Source organism: Bombyx mandarina, chromosome 01 (assembly GCF_030267445.1).
Source record: "Bombyx mandarina strain Sakado chromosome 01, ASM3026744v2".
Taxonomy (NCBI): Eukaryota; Metazoa; Arthropoda; class Insecta; order Lepidoptera; family Bombycidae; genus Bombyx; species Bombyx mandarina.
The window spans coordinates 18,537,524-18,553,052 of NC_143208.1; the positions used below are offsets into that span (position 1 = coordinate 18,537,524).

General features: G+C 35.6%; 1 protein-coding gene across 7 annotated transcripts in view; it reads left to right on the forward strand.

Moving 5' to 3' along the window:
- Window positions 1–15,529, forward strand: part of shaker (potassium voltage-gated channel protein Shaker) — a 431,166-nt gene that overhangs the window by 168,419 nt on the left and 247,218 nt on the right. The window lies entirely within an intron of this gene.

Consider the following 15,529-nt stretch of genomic DNA (forward strand, 5'->3'; position numbering starts at 1 on the left):
TTATCAGGCTGTAACACGCAACAGTTGTATTAAATATGTTACATGTGTGTGTCGATCGATAGCTTTGTGTTGGACTTAGCGACACGAATCGATAGCTGTCCTACAGTCGCGTAACTTGACGTTAAAATAAACGAAAAAAATAAAATAAAAATATATGTAGTTGCAGACCGCGTTATGAAACCGCGTTTTTTTTTTGGAACGAAGTTCCTTATCGCGCGTTGTGAAAGGGGGCTAGACGGAAAAAATTCTTACGAAAAGTTGTCACGACACTTTTTAGATCCGTCATTCTGACCAATCAACGTGTAGGCGCTTATCGCGTGACATTGCTCGTATCCGATTGGTCCGCGTAATGAGTACAGTTTCTCGAGATAGCGTTTCAACAATAGTAATTTAGTTCATAGTATTGTTTTTTTCTTCTTCATAATGCCGTAATTTATTATTATAACTTTAAAAAAAAATTACAATTCCTTCACTAATTAATCGAAAGGAACTTCGTTCCATCCGGGTGTCCCTTGACACCTCTGAAGTTTTTTTAATAAAAAAGCAATTGCTCAACGCCTAAGCCATAGTAATGTTCACATGTGTCGGCATAAATAAACATTTGAGAGATCTTTATTTGCGGGTGTATCTATCTAGTAATTTAGCCGTTTCAAAAACTATTTCGTATGAACAAATTGAAAAAAATACAAACAGACTTGAAATGGACTGGTTGGATGTGGTAAAGGCGGATATGGAAAACGCTAAGAAGAAGAAGACTTAGCTTAGTCTTATCCAAGTACAAGTGGAATTATAATTTGCGTAATTACTGGTGGTAGGACGTCTTGTGAGTCAGCACGGGTAGGTACCACTAACCTGCCGATTTCTACCGTGAAGTAGTAATGCGTTTCGGTTTGAAGGATGAGGTAGCCGTTGTAACTATACTGAGACCTTAGAACTTGTATCTCAAGGTGGGTGGCGCATTTACGTTGTAGATGTCTATGGGCTCCAGTAACCACTTAACACCAGTTGGGCTGTGAGCTCGTCTACCCATCTAAGCAATTTTTTTTTTTTTTTAAAACCTAATAATATGATCTTAAAATTACTTTTTATTTTTTAATCATTGCAGATTATTTATAATTCCTAATAAATGTTAATATGCTATTTTTATAGATGATATTACGATTTCAATTCGAAGACATGATCGCTCAAGTGCACCCGGAATGCCGTCACACTACCATCCCACAAATCCATAAATATATATTTTTTAAATATAGTGTTCTAAGCTTTGAAACCAAAACCGCACAAGGGATTCAATATAATCCAAAAAATGAAATGCTAAAAATATGTAGTTCAGACTTTTACGTCCTAGTCGCCATTCAGAACGATCGCCCACTAAATATAGACAACTGCTGATTCATTGCTTTAATCAATCCAGTTCAGAAACGTACCCAGAAATAAAGGTTTTTTTTTTCTAAGGCATCGTGTTTCTAGTAACGCAACACAAGCCCTATTAACTAAATAATTGAATATATTGTTCAACAAAAGCCCGAAATAAAGTGATATTTTTTTATTGCTTAGATAGGTGGACGCGCTCACGGTCCCTCTGCTAATAAGTGGTAACCGGAGCCCATAGACATCAACAATTGAGACATTAGTTCTAAGATTTTTACAGTACAACGGCTGCTTCATCTTTCAAACTGAAACGCATTGCTGCTTCACGGTGGTGGCTACCCGTACGGACTCACAAGACAATACTGCATACCATAATATGTGACATAGCATATTATGACCTTATCGAAGCGTACACAGTAAATGTTAAAAAATACAAGGTACAAGCATTATACTGCATTTTCTTGAATTTGGTGGCAAATATTAATGATATAAGATAATGTATCATGTGCATATTACAATTATATAGAACCCCTAGCCGTACTCGCCCGCTTCGCTGGGCATTTAAAATCGACATTATTATTTATTGTCATTATTATTAGGGAGTCCAACACTCATATAAATATTAGCCTATCCATTAAGTACATGTATTTTCTACATGGATACCAAGTTTCAAATCAATCGGATGCATGGTTCAGTAGTTATGACGGAACATCCGTAAAAACCACTGTAGATTTATATATTAGTATAGAGTATAAATATAGATAACACTGTCAATTCTTAAATATGACGATTCAAAGAAGATAAAACCAACAAACACTCTAGGGCCGTACGTTGAAAGATTGATTCAAGAATCAATCTGAGTTTTTTAAATACATTTTTAGTTATAAATCCAGTAATATTTTGGTAATGTAGTAAGGTTGGTAATAATTCGTTTTGTGACGGGTGCGTATTACCAGTCCACCTATTTCTGCCGTGCAGCAGTAATGCGTTGTTGCTTGAATTTGAAGGGTGAGACCTAAGGGTGGTTAGACCTAATGCTTCAATTCTCGGTAAGTCTTAAGACCAGATGACCGGTAAGCTCGTTCACAAGTATATGCACTAAAATAATCAGAGCTCAGTACTTAATAATTAAAATATGTATTAAATTATTTTCCATTCTAATACTCGTATTTGTTGTGAAAATAATGTAAGCAATTTTTTATTTTATTTTTTCTCTTTGACTAATTTTAAGACTATATTTTTAAAGCAAATATAAAATCTTTTCATTTTAGCTCAATTGAAGCTACAGAGGTTGTGATGTACAAAGTAAACCTTGGAACTATCGAAATATCAAAACGTATTATTATTAACCTTTGACAAAACATTCAGAATTTCATACAACAATTGAAAGTTATTGAAAACTAACTGAAAGTTTATAATAAGCCGATCTGGCTTCCATCAAAGTGAGAATTCACAATAAAAATAGTCGCTGTTGGGCTTCAGCTTCCTTCGAAAATCCTCCGATGTAACCTTATAAATATCTACCATAAAACAATTAACAAAACATACATTTTCCGATTGGTTTTCGTGCTCGCAACGAATTATATACTATTTCGTTCTCTAATTATCAATTCCAATACTTGAACACGAACTGGAATAGATAGGTGGGTGGCGCATTTACGTTGCAGATGTCTATGGGCTCCAGTAACCACTTAGCATCAGGTGGGATGTGAGCATGTCCACCCATCTAAGCAATAAAAAAAGTAGATAATTTTAGGGCCACTTACTTAGAATACGAATGCGAAGTCAGGGAGTGGTACGTGTGAAGGAATCACATCGGACTATACTAACTACTAAAAACAAAAAAAGACTAAGGATTGGTTCGGATTGATAAGGACCGAATTTCATAATGAAGGAACACCACCGTGTAATAGAAATTGGAGACGACAAATTTATGAAATCGTGCAATAGCTGGCGGCAATATAGATAATATTGTGAATCCGGATGCGAAGGCAGCATGTGTTCCGTTTTGAAGCTTGAGTGGAACATAATAAGGTACAATTGAGACTTTCACCTCAAATCTCAAGGTGGGGGTAGTATTTAGTTCGTATTCATCTACCTCCGATATTTAATATTTGACCCCTGGTAATCGCTTGACACCTGATTGACCGTGACATTATTCAACTGTGTACAATTCTTTTCTATAATTAAAATAACTATCAACATAGTTTAATTTAAAAAATTCTGTAATTCGACCGTCGATTTGCCATGTATATTTTGTTCTGTATTTAATGTGTGAAAATGATCGTAAATTTGTTAGTGTAAACATGAATGCAATTTTTATTAACTCAAGATCCTTAATAAATAAAAAGGTGCAAAATCAGATCATAAAAAAATCTGATTGTATTAACAACAAAAGACTTTCTTCCAACACATTAATTATAATAATATGTATTTTCATCTTAATAAAGCTTTTCCTGTTGTTATTTGCTGTTTCCTCAAAAAGTCTCGAGGAAGCTTTTCGCGACGTGACCAACTCACTTCACGGGAAACTTTTTCCACAAATAACGTGTAATAGGGTATCAAGAGTTATAAAGTTTCAGCGTGTATTTCAACTTTAAACTCTATATTTATTTGTATTCCACGAGACCTTAACATGATTAAAATACTATCTCGAATTTTGTGAATTATTTTATAGAATGTATGTTGTACAATCACGTATTAATCTATAAATATACATAAAATTGGAGTGTCTGTTTGTAATATTGAAATAACCGCTTTTTACTATGTATATGCATATGAATATATATACGGTACATACACCAAAATAACAGCTTTTACAATTTTTGTTTGTCTGTCTGTTTGTTCCGGCTAATCTATGAAACGGCTGGACCGATTTTGACGAGACTCACTGATAGGTAGCTGATGATAAAAGGAGTAACTTTTTTTAGACTAGCTTCGCGCCGCGGCGTTGCTCGCAGTACGGCAATAACCGCGGGTAACATCGCGAGACTCAGCTATTAATAATATAATTTAATGTTTCCGCGTTGAAGCGAAGCGAGGGCGGGTCGCTAGTTAGAAATAAATAGATACATTTGCTTCGACAATCAACAGGTCGACCTCAAAAATAATTAAAGCTACCACTAAGCAGCTACTCTATAGATACGTTCTAATTGAAGTTTTTCTTTTTCATTGCCTACCAGTGGAACGTTGTAATGTAGAATTTCGGTCTCTTCACGCCGAAAATCAATCTAGTTTCATCTGTTACAAATATACATACAATTTTTTTACATATACATATAAATTATTATTACCGGTAGTAGGACCTCTTGTGAGTCCGCACGGGTAGGTAATCACCCTGCCTATTTCTGCTGTGAAGCAGTAATGCGTTTCGGTTTGAAGGGTGGGGCAACCGTTGTAACTATACTAAGATCTTAGAACTTAGATCTCAAGGTGGGAGGCGCATTTACGTTGTAGATGTCCATGGGCTCCAGTAACCACTTAACACCAGGTGGGCTGTGAGCTCGCCCACCCATCTAAGCAATAAAAAAAAGTAGAATTATAATGTAATTTTCTTTTCAAGGACGACCCTCCTGGCTGAGCGCTTGAATTCGCTCACCCATCTTAGCGAATCTGAAAAGGCATTTGAACCGCAAACTTCGCTAACATCCCAAATAAATGAGACAAGTGACGTCAGAGCCGTCGATCACCTATCCGAGACTTAGATGTGCCGTTAACTGGAACGGGTCCCTGAAAACTTTACACGTTATTGCATTGCAAAAAAAAAAAGATGTGTCGTGTCGTGGGACACCGGATAGGAACGAAGTTCCTTATTATAAAAATATTAATTTTAAGTTCTATTCGAGGTATAAAGAAAACAATCATTCGGGTATACATTTTTTATTATGATTTTTTTATTGATAAAACAAAAAAAACTACTTTACATAGTTATCAACTTTATTTTATTCACAATGATTTATAAAAAATAAAAATATGATATTATATTTTTTGTACGTTATTACAAAGTTAAATCGTACACTGTGTGCATTACTAATAAAACTCTTACGTTACGGACGTTTTTTCCGGTTAGGGTACCCCTCCGCATCGTCCCTTATGGAACTTCGTTCCATAAAACAGTCACGACATTATTATTATTTTCTTTAACCCATTGACTGCCATTTAGGTCACTAGTGCCCTACGTCGCGCACTAAAGTAATTATGTCTATTTCTGTTACTAAGGCGCAAGAATATCTAGTAGACTCTGGGAAAGACGAATCCGAAGATACTGAGAATGAATCTATTTCTAAGAGACCTAAAAGACCAAAACATACATTAACGAACAAAAGACGGCAAAGTTAGGCAATCCAGGCACTTAGTAACAGAAATCGGCATAATGACTTCAGTGCGCCGCGTAGGTCATCGGTAACCTACTTTGCAGTCAACGTGTTAAAAAAAATTGTTACGCCCCTCACAAGACTACAGACAGATAAATAAATTCATATTTTACTACCGAATCTATGACAAGAGTTTTTCTTTGCTTTTTATATCGAAACAACGCTAGAGGTAATATGATTTGTGGTTTATGAAAAGTTTAAGCTTTCTAATAAAAAAAAAGAATCATCAAAATCGATGCACCAAGTCAAAAGTTATGAGGTAACAAACATAAAAAAACAGTCAAATTGAGAACATCCTCCTTTTTAAAGTCGGTTAAAAAACTTTTTATCCCGCAATGAATGTGTACATGTGTGAATGGAGTTGTTTCTACTGTTGTTTTTACTTATTTACCTCCAAAAAATAAATAAGCATTTTCCACTCAAGTATAATATGTATAGTATAATATGTGTGCCATTTACATTAACATACTCTTACAAGAAAACACTTTCACTTATTAGTAATAGTGATAACTAGTAATAATAGATTTAATTAAAATACGAATATTTTCTTGTATTACACTGTACATACACTCGAGAGCAATGAATCCGGGTCACTTAAAAAAACCTATAAATCTCCGAAGCTAAGAGTGCTAGGTTAATGAAATAAATTGTGTTTAGCAGACAATGAAATACTCCTTAAATTAAGGTATTAAAACTTCTTAGTTACTGCAAGATTATGACATAAAAAAACAAATTTTCAAAAAGGGAGAGTTTCGATGATGGAACTTTGAAATTACTGCATTTGATTTTGCTTTTGGTTCTAATCTGTTATTTAAGTGGGTATATAAACCATATTGATAGTGTTCAATATTTATTATTCAACCTGTAATCATGTCGCTTACAACTGAAGAATGCACCAGAATCCTGGAAATGCTGGAAATCGGCCGGAGTCAGCGCCATATAGCCAGGACTATCGGTGTGTCGCTGTCAATAGTACAAAGAGTTCTCCGACGTTACAACAAAAAGCTCATGGATAAAAATCGATCATCGAATTTACCAGCAGACATTCAAAGGACTTATAAGGATAATCATGAAACTAATTAGGCAGTGCCTCAGCGTTATACCAGGTTAAAATCGACTTCCAAAATTTATCTACACAAGGCACTACATTATTATTTTAAGGAAATCGAGAACCATTGAAAGGCTTATACGGTAGAAAGAGCTAACCTTAACCCTGAAATTTATCATAAGTAAATTTCATTTAGGGCATAATTATTATTGAATTATATCATTCAAGGATTAAAATATATTATTATATAATATCGTATACGGATTGTGAGTATTTTGATTTGAGATTATCGATCGAGTTTTTTTTATTGTGTGTGGTTGGACGAGCTCACAGCCCACCTAGTGTTAAGTGGTTACTGGAGCCCATAGACATCTAGGGTGATGGTAACTACCCGTGCGGATTCACAAGAAGTCCTACCACCTGTAATTACGCAAATTATAATTTTAAAATTTAAAGTTTTCTGTCACACCTGACTTTTTATATGCTAGCATCCGATATTGCCAGAGCAGCACAATCTTTCTTAACGAATACGGGGGTATAAATAAGCTAGTGCTGGGACGATGAGCGCGCGAGCGGATTTACCAGAATTACACAGCAAGTCACGTAATATGCAGATGCTACCTAAGTTATGTCGTATGAATATTTTTCTGAGTACGACCCTGCACTGCCTTATGCAGGTCGGGTCTCCGCCGATCGGATATGGCTTGCGATTCGGCGGGCTTTAATACAGCCAAGGCTCCGGCACGATCGATTCTTGATCACAGTCTATTGGAACAACAGAAGTGACGTACGGAGTTCATATTGCTATTGAGAAACACCTATTTTTTTAAATTAAAAAGTCGGTTAAAAATAAATCTCACAAATACTTTAAGTTTTGAAAAATCTTGTTTATTTTAAAGAAGTAAAATATACCAATGCTTATATCTAAAGATGTTCATGTATGTAATCCAGTATTAAACATGGATTAATGAGACACGTCGTACCCTACTTTGTCCATTCAACGGTACACCGTAAAACTTCGATTAAAATATATCAAAATTATAGAATGTATCAAACTACATACACGAAATCACATTCACTGCTTGTGTCTTCATAATTTCAACAATACGATAATTTGTGTGACACTTAACAGCCTATTCTGTTATCATAAAGAGTTACATTATATTACTCGTAATGCAATTGCAAATATTCCAACTTGTTATAAAATTCTCGTGCCAGGTCCTGATGTCTACACTCTAGAGTAATCGCTAACACAAGGTAAGCTCTGACCAAGTTCGTCTGCACACCAAACCTTTTTTAACCAAACACTTTTGCGTAACACGTAAGAAAAACCGAGGAAGCCTCATTAACCTACATCACTATTAACCAAATAATAATTTAAGCTGTCAACTAAATTTCAGAGGACAAAGTGTTAAGCTAACCAATACTTGAGAGCGCTCAAACATTGAGTAAACTAGAAGCCGCGACGTTCCAATTACCACCTCTCCCTCGGAAGCTCCCTCCAACCTCCCTCAGTAGAAGCTCATTTCCCTAAATAAATCTGGGATTCCGACGAACATTGCATGTTGACTGAGGAAAATAAATTCCTCAGAACATATCTTTCAAGCTTCCGTTTATTATAATCGATTCTGGCGTTGTCGATTTGATTTTATTGCAATATTCGAATATCAATTCCAACGATATGACAGTGAAATGAAAAATAAACAACAAGCCTTATCTCTATTTAAGTTCTAAAAAATGATTTTTTTTTATTATATATGTTTAACTAATAATGCCTACAAATTATTTAAAGAAGGTATTTATTAATTTATTACACCAGTATTAAATGGCAAAATAATAGGTCTGTACCTATGAAGTTGCCGTATTACAATACTGGAAACCATTTGAGACGTAATGAATGAATGAATTGTGAAAACAAAGGATTTTTTTTTAAATATGGAATTTTTCAAATTCAGTCAATTGTTTATTGATTTGTGTTTTGTTGTCACTAACGTGGTCGCCCGAAAACTAAAGTTAACGGCAGCGAAATAAGAAGGATATTTGAAGCTAACGATACCCAATACACTGCTGAGCTAGCGGCAGTTTTCGACGTTGGCATCAACACAATATTGGTTCATTTTCGTCAAATTGGCAAGGTAATAAAACTTGATAAGTGGGTGCCGCACGAACTGAACGATCGCCAGCTCGACGAAAACGTTAAGGTGTGCTTTGCGTTTTTTAATAAACACAGAATAGAAAGGGTTTTAAACCACATTATCAAGTGCTATGAAATATTTTTGGTTGGTTCAATATCTAGGCAATGCCCGAAAACCCTAACCTTAAAAAATCTTAAATCCTAAAAAAGTCACGGTCACTGTTTAGTGTTCTGGTGCCGATATAATTCATCACAGCTCCTTACTAAATGGCACCAGCCTTACTACGGATGTGAACTGAATAAACGGATATAATGATGGGAAGACAGCAACTTGAGCATAAATAGCAAGATAAAAAAAAAAAAATTTATAAAAAAGTGTCTTTTGCTTTTTGTACAGTAAACGGCAATTTTGTAGGTAAATACAAAATTTATTTCACTTGAATTGTTCTTAAAATGTTATGTTATACCTATTAAATGCATATAATGTACACAACTATATATATCCTTGGCCTCAAGAATTTATGTTATCCACCAGTGTATCACAGAGCGAAAGATTTTTAGGAAAGCCACCCAGGTTTGACTTTGAACAATATTTAAACTGAAACATACTCAGGTTAAAGTAGCCACAGCAATGCAGACAATGTTTAAATAAAGTTGAAGTTCTATTGCAAGCGTTTCACAATGTTTGATACAAAAACATAAATTGCGGAAACGCATTTTTATTTTTTTTATTTTAGTAATCTTTGCCTTCCACACAATTATTAAAAGTATAGAAGAAACTAATTCACTATTATAATTAATTATAAGTCAAAACTGCATATTATTATTATGCTTAAAAAAAAAATAATTAATTTCTTCGGTTTTCGTGAGTTGTAGACATAATTAAAACTACTTTTACAGGTTTGTCACGCGTTTTTTAATGTCATTATATTGCTTCCGACGTTTCGGATACTTTACAGTTTTTACGGACGTCCGTAAAGATTGTTTTAAATTTATTATAATCTAAATAGGTAAAGACGCCCGGTATCGAGCTTGGCAGCAGGTACCACTACTGCAGGTACTGCTTCTAGGCTAATATATGTACATATGTACTTACCAAGTGATCACGAACGACTGTCGCGATGAAATAACAATATTTTCTACTAAAAGATCAACTTAGAGTAATTTCAGTGATAATTCTGTCGCAAATCATTCATTAGTTCTGGTTTGAAGAGGCGGCTTTTAAGAAATATAATGGAGAATTTAATTTCACTTATTGAAGCACGAGCATATGAACATAATCATCAGTGATCACTGTCGCTTGTGATTACCAGTCGTAGCAGTGGAACAGTGTACTATAAGCTCCCGTGATAGCTGAAGATACATCAAAAATACTGACACGAAAGAAGGAGCACAGTAATAATCCGCTCCGCTCGTTTAAAGCCCCGGATTTACTATTATCCGAGCGCGTGCTCGGGGGTTCGCTTAATACTAAATTGTACGTGACTACGGTGCAACGGTTACCGTCGGGATAAAAATGTTGGCAGGACACAGAACGGCGCAGTGCGACCGGATTAGTTCCGGCAGAAGGCTTACGTCCAGCATTCAGCAAGTTCCTTGAATTCGTATGCCGAATGAAACTTAGAAGTCTTTGTGAGAGTGAACGAGTGACTACTACAAAGCGACTTCTTTAGATATGGAAAAGAGGTTTATGTGAACGTTAAGGAATAAAATCGTCTTTTGTTTGTCGAAGTTGCTTAGGCTTGGTTCGAAGTTCGACGTTATGCTGCTCTCAAATAACTTTCTCTCTCTCTTCTCATGTCTATCTTTCTTTCTATAACCTTTTTTGAGACAATGAGTAATCTATAAGATTCGTGTCTGCATAATTTGCGCTGTCACACATTCATGAATGAAACACGATAGAAATATTTTTAACGAATGTGTGTTTATAGATGCAGAGAAAGGTGAAGTTTTAAACTCAAATTTCTGACAACTTAACCATAGTGTGGTCCTAAAATCTCTTACTGAATCGGAGACCAGCAAATACTTTGGTAGGTTGGCTGCTTTGAATATTGTAGACGTGGATATGAAGTAATCGTTGAGATATCGGTTCTTCGGTCGCCTTATAGAGGTTTTAAAAGCTATTTAACAGGAGAAAACAAGATTCCAGAATTTAATCGTTGGGCCTCGCCCATGATAACATATTCTTTGACATACTACGGTGTATATAATCAATACTAGATGTACCAGAAAATCGAACGATCGTTAATGGCATACAGAATGTATCATTCACGTTCATCTATAATGAGTTTGTATATTCCTCGAAAATGTGGGGGCCGTGGTATGTTAAATGCCAATGACCCACATAATTGAGAGGTCTACAAATTTTGAGAATTCTTCCTTAAGGTTTAATTGCACATAATAAGTTGAATTCATCTATTCTCAATTTGACCACAGACTTCAAGCAATAATAACAGTTTAACAATAAACAAAAGAGTATATATGCGTGTGTGTGTGTGTGTCATTTACATGGTCACTACCATATGTTATTTTTTTTTATTGATCTAATGTATTTTTAAAGCTGATATTAAAAAAAAAATTACATTCAGCGCTTCTCATCCATATTCTCTATAAGTATGGGCATACTTCTCCGTCCGCGCAATTTTCGTAAAAAAGGGTACAAAGTTTTTGCTTCACGTGATTAATATATATATTTTAATAAATTTTTGAGCAGAACAGCAGAATGATTTAAGTAAAATTGACATTAACTAGAATCTTACATTCAAATAACTTCGACTACGAGAACACGAAAGAAAGCAGCTGACATAACTACGAATGTTAGGATCAAATATGAAATCAGTTCATTACCTTAAAAACAATGCCTAATTATACAAGCACATGTGAACTCTGGAACGCGGCACGAACTGCTTATATATCTTATAAATAGGATTATCTCAAAGTTCGGATTCGAATTTCAAATTCGCCACAATTCCACAAAGGTTCAGACGTCGACGGGTAACACGATTGCGGTAACACGACAAGCGCAGTAACCGAAAACGGCCGGAAAATAGAAACGGCTGACCGTTCAGATTTTGAATTCGCACAATCCAACCGCATTTCGCTTCAAAACCGTTTTCACGCATTGCAAGCCGGTCTGTCAGATGATTAAATTAAAATCGAATTTACGTATTTCATCCCAGTACATCGTGTAGTGGTGAGGCTAATAAATATTTTTGGTAGATTCAACAATTGTTTATTGACACAAAAGTCGGCTACAATACAATAATATGTCCACTTAACATCTAAGCTGTGTACTTTGTGCTTAAGATGGAAGCTCTATAAAAACGGTTTTTTCGAATTTCATTTCTATAAGATTTAAAAGTTGCAAAGTCTCAAAAAATCCCATGATTTGTTATTTATACGATACGCAAAACAGAGCAAGCATTCACAAAATGCACCTAAAGACCCTTTTTAAAGTTTAATTGATAAATTAAACGAGATGCCAAATATACCTAAATAAAATATTCATAATAATAAAATTTCGGCGTAAAACTTAAAAACTTATTTTTAGTAATTTTATAGATTAATTTCATAAAACTTGTCCCAGCTTTGGTTGCAGATAAATCTCATTTTTCACTCTTTACTGATTATTCGATTTAAGTAACTTTAGACATAATATCAAACAGCTGCTCGAAAAATTTAATCCATTATCCCGCGCCATGTAGCTAAAATGTTATCGTTACAATACCTTACTGCGGACCGTATCTGGCTCGAGAGATAAAGGTTAAGGAACGAAATAGGGTAAGCCATACTTGTAATAACACAAGTGATTCGTATACCGACCTACAATCCGAAAAGGAGTTTAATTATAGAGTTTATTTATTTCTTTAATATTAGACTGCATTGCATATTAAATTTTGGCCTATTATTTCTTTGAATCTGTAGTAAAATCGGAGTGAATGAAAAAAACAAAAAAACAAAGCATCGATGTGAAAAGAAGTGATGAAAAATACAATAAATTTATAATAAAATTTGTGTTGACACAACTGTAAACAAAAAAAAATTCAGTGCGCTGTCTTTCAATTTACAGAATTAACAATAATAGTGTTTCAGTTTTAAGTACTAGTGCATCGTAGGTCTAATCTTTGTCATAATAATATGAATTTTTCCTCATGAGCGCTCAGGAGATCGTGTGCTTGATTGAGTTTGTTACATAAGAAGCTGGTCACGCTTAGTGTGGCGCTGCGTGGTCTCTAGTGCCGTGCGATATTGAGATCTCACTAAATGAGGCAAGTCGTGAATTCACTTACGTCGTTATTCGTCGATCCGTCTTAGTCCCGACTTATTAAGGAGCGTTTATAGTTTGTTTTGAGGCAGTACTTATAGGTTAATAATAATAGGTGATGATAAGCGATAGCGGAGCTCACGAATTCCACAAAGTACCTGCCTATCGAACTATAAATAATAAATAAATATTTACTAACAATCACGCCACGTTAACTGGTCCCGTGATAAGTTCGTAAAGAACTTGTGTTACAGGTACCAGATAACGGAAATAAATGTAAGATTTTTATTTTACACATACATATATTTAATATACATCCATAACCCTGGAAAAGACATTTATATTTATCATACAAATATCTCCCCTTGGCGGGATTCGAACCCGCGACCCCCTTGTGTAGTGACCATATCACTTACCACTACACCAGACGGCCGTTGGTATTATATATGGTTGGTTGGTATTATATAACTATTTATTACACATGTCTCAAACATTTATTTACACGGACCGAAACACTTCTATTGCTGCTATAGTTTTTATTTTTATTGCTTAGGTTATTGGAGCTCACAGCCCCCCTGGTGTTATGTGGTTATTGGAGCCCATAGATATCTACAACGTAAATGCGCCACCCACCTTGAGATATAAGTTCTAAGGTCTCAAGTATAGTTACAACGGCTGCCCCGCCCTTCAAACCGAAACGCATTACTGCTTCACGGCACAAATAGGCAGGGCGGTGGTACCTAGCCGCGCGGACTCACAACAGGTCTTACCACCAGTAAAAGTTAATTGCATAAATCCAAAGTATATTCATTTTAATACGTATATATACGTACGTATCTTATTATTATTATTTTTGTCTGTTCCTTCGTAACACGTCATAATCTTATGCATATGCTTATTTGAATGAGTAGAATAACAAAAGTAAAGTCTCGTTAGAAAGTATTGGTGCAAGTAAAATTCACACGGTGAATGTAAAACCTACATTTACGTTTCGAAGCTCGCATGTGAACTTTCACTACACTCGAGACTTCTTGAAAGTCAAGCTGTGCTTTTGAACTGATTCTCCTGCTTTTTCGTTTAATGTATGTTGCTCTGAGGAATTGTTCGAGATGATACCGGCATCTCGTTTTTTACCATCGCACCGCCCGCCACCGGAGTAGAGTTCATCCATACTACCTGGAGCCACTGTGGTCATCCACAGTGCGTTTCCAGAGGTATTTTTTGCCACGTACCATCCGGCTATGGAATGAGCTCCCCCCTCCACGGTGTTTCCCGAGCGCTATGACATGTCCTTCTTCAAACGAGGCTTGTGGAGAGTATTAAACGGTAGGCAGCGGCTATAAAAAACGTATAAAAAAACATAATGATTAAGTATGTGTTGTATATATTTATTTTATGTTTATGTAGCCGTTCAAATGGTGTGAGCGAGTATTGTTTAATAAACAAGCGATAGTGTTCTGTGGACACGTCCTTTATTTACAATGATACAGACAATACTGATGTGCTGTAGGCACAGTACATCCCCCTTAATAAGTATACTCGTACAATATTATTCTAAACATAGAAAAATGATTAAGTATTTTATTGTTATAACTAATAGTTTCCTTTAACACTAAACAGAATAATATATTGCTACACGCACTTTTTCACTAAGTTCTTGTCCTTATTACATAGCACTATATGATAACTCGCGGCATTGGTGGCGGTCCGCTGTCGGAGCTCGGATCACCTCCTCTTGTCCCCACCATCGGAAACTCTTGCAACTCGCGCCTCATGTAGCGCCCGTAGTTCATCTTGCAGCGCTTCCACAGTAAATATAGTATTGCGGCTAAGATGCAGGTGATAATGAACAGCAGATAAGATTCATATCTGCGGTATGTCGTCTCCTTTTCATCGTCAAACGTTGCGGCATTATTGCCGGCACCATTCTGTGCGATGATAATTCGTTCATCCTGAGTCTTGCTTTGCTGCTTGCCCATCTCAATCGTAAAAGCTTTACGGATAACGTTGATAAAATAACAATTATAATGTGCTCACGGTGTGAAACGAACAACGGGTTTGATAGTTTGTCCGTATCGAGACACTTTTGGTTGATTGTTTACAGTTGCCGTATTTGGTGCGGTCGCCGTCGGAAATTCTATACTGTTGTTAAGTGCAAATGCTGGCTTCAATCGATCTATACTAATGATTTTCTCCGTATCTTGCTGCATTATTTTATAATATTTTTCTGTTTTGCTAATCACCTTAAACGGACCTGTATAAGGCTGCGTTAAGGGCTTTGTAACCCTGTCGACACGCACAAATACATGGGTACAGCTTTTAAGATCGGGGTGAACAAA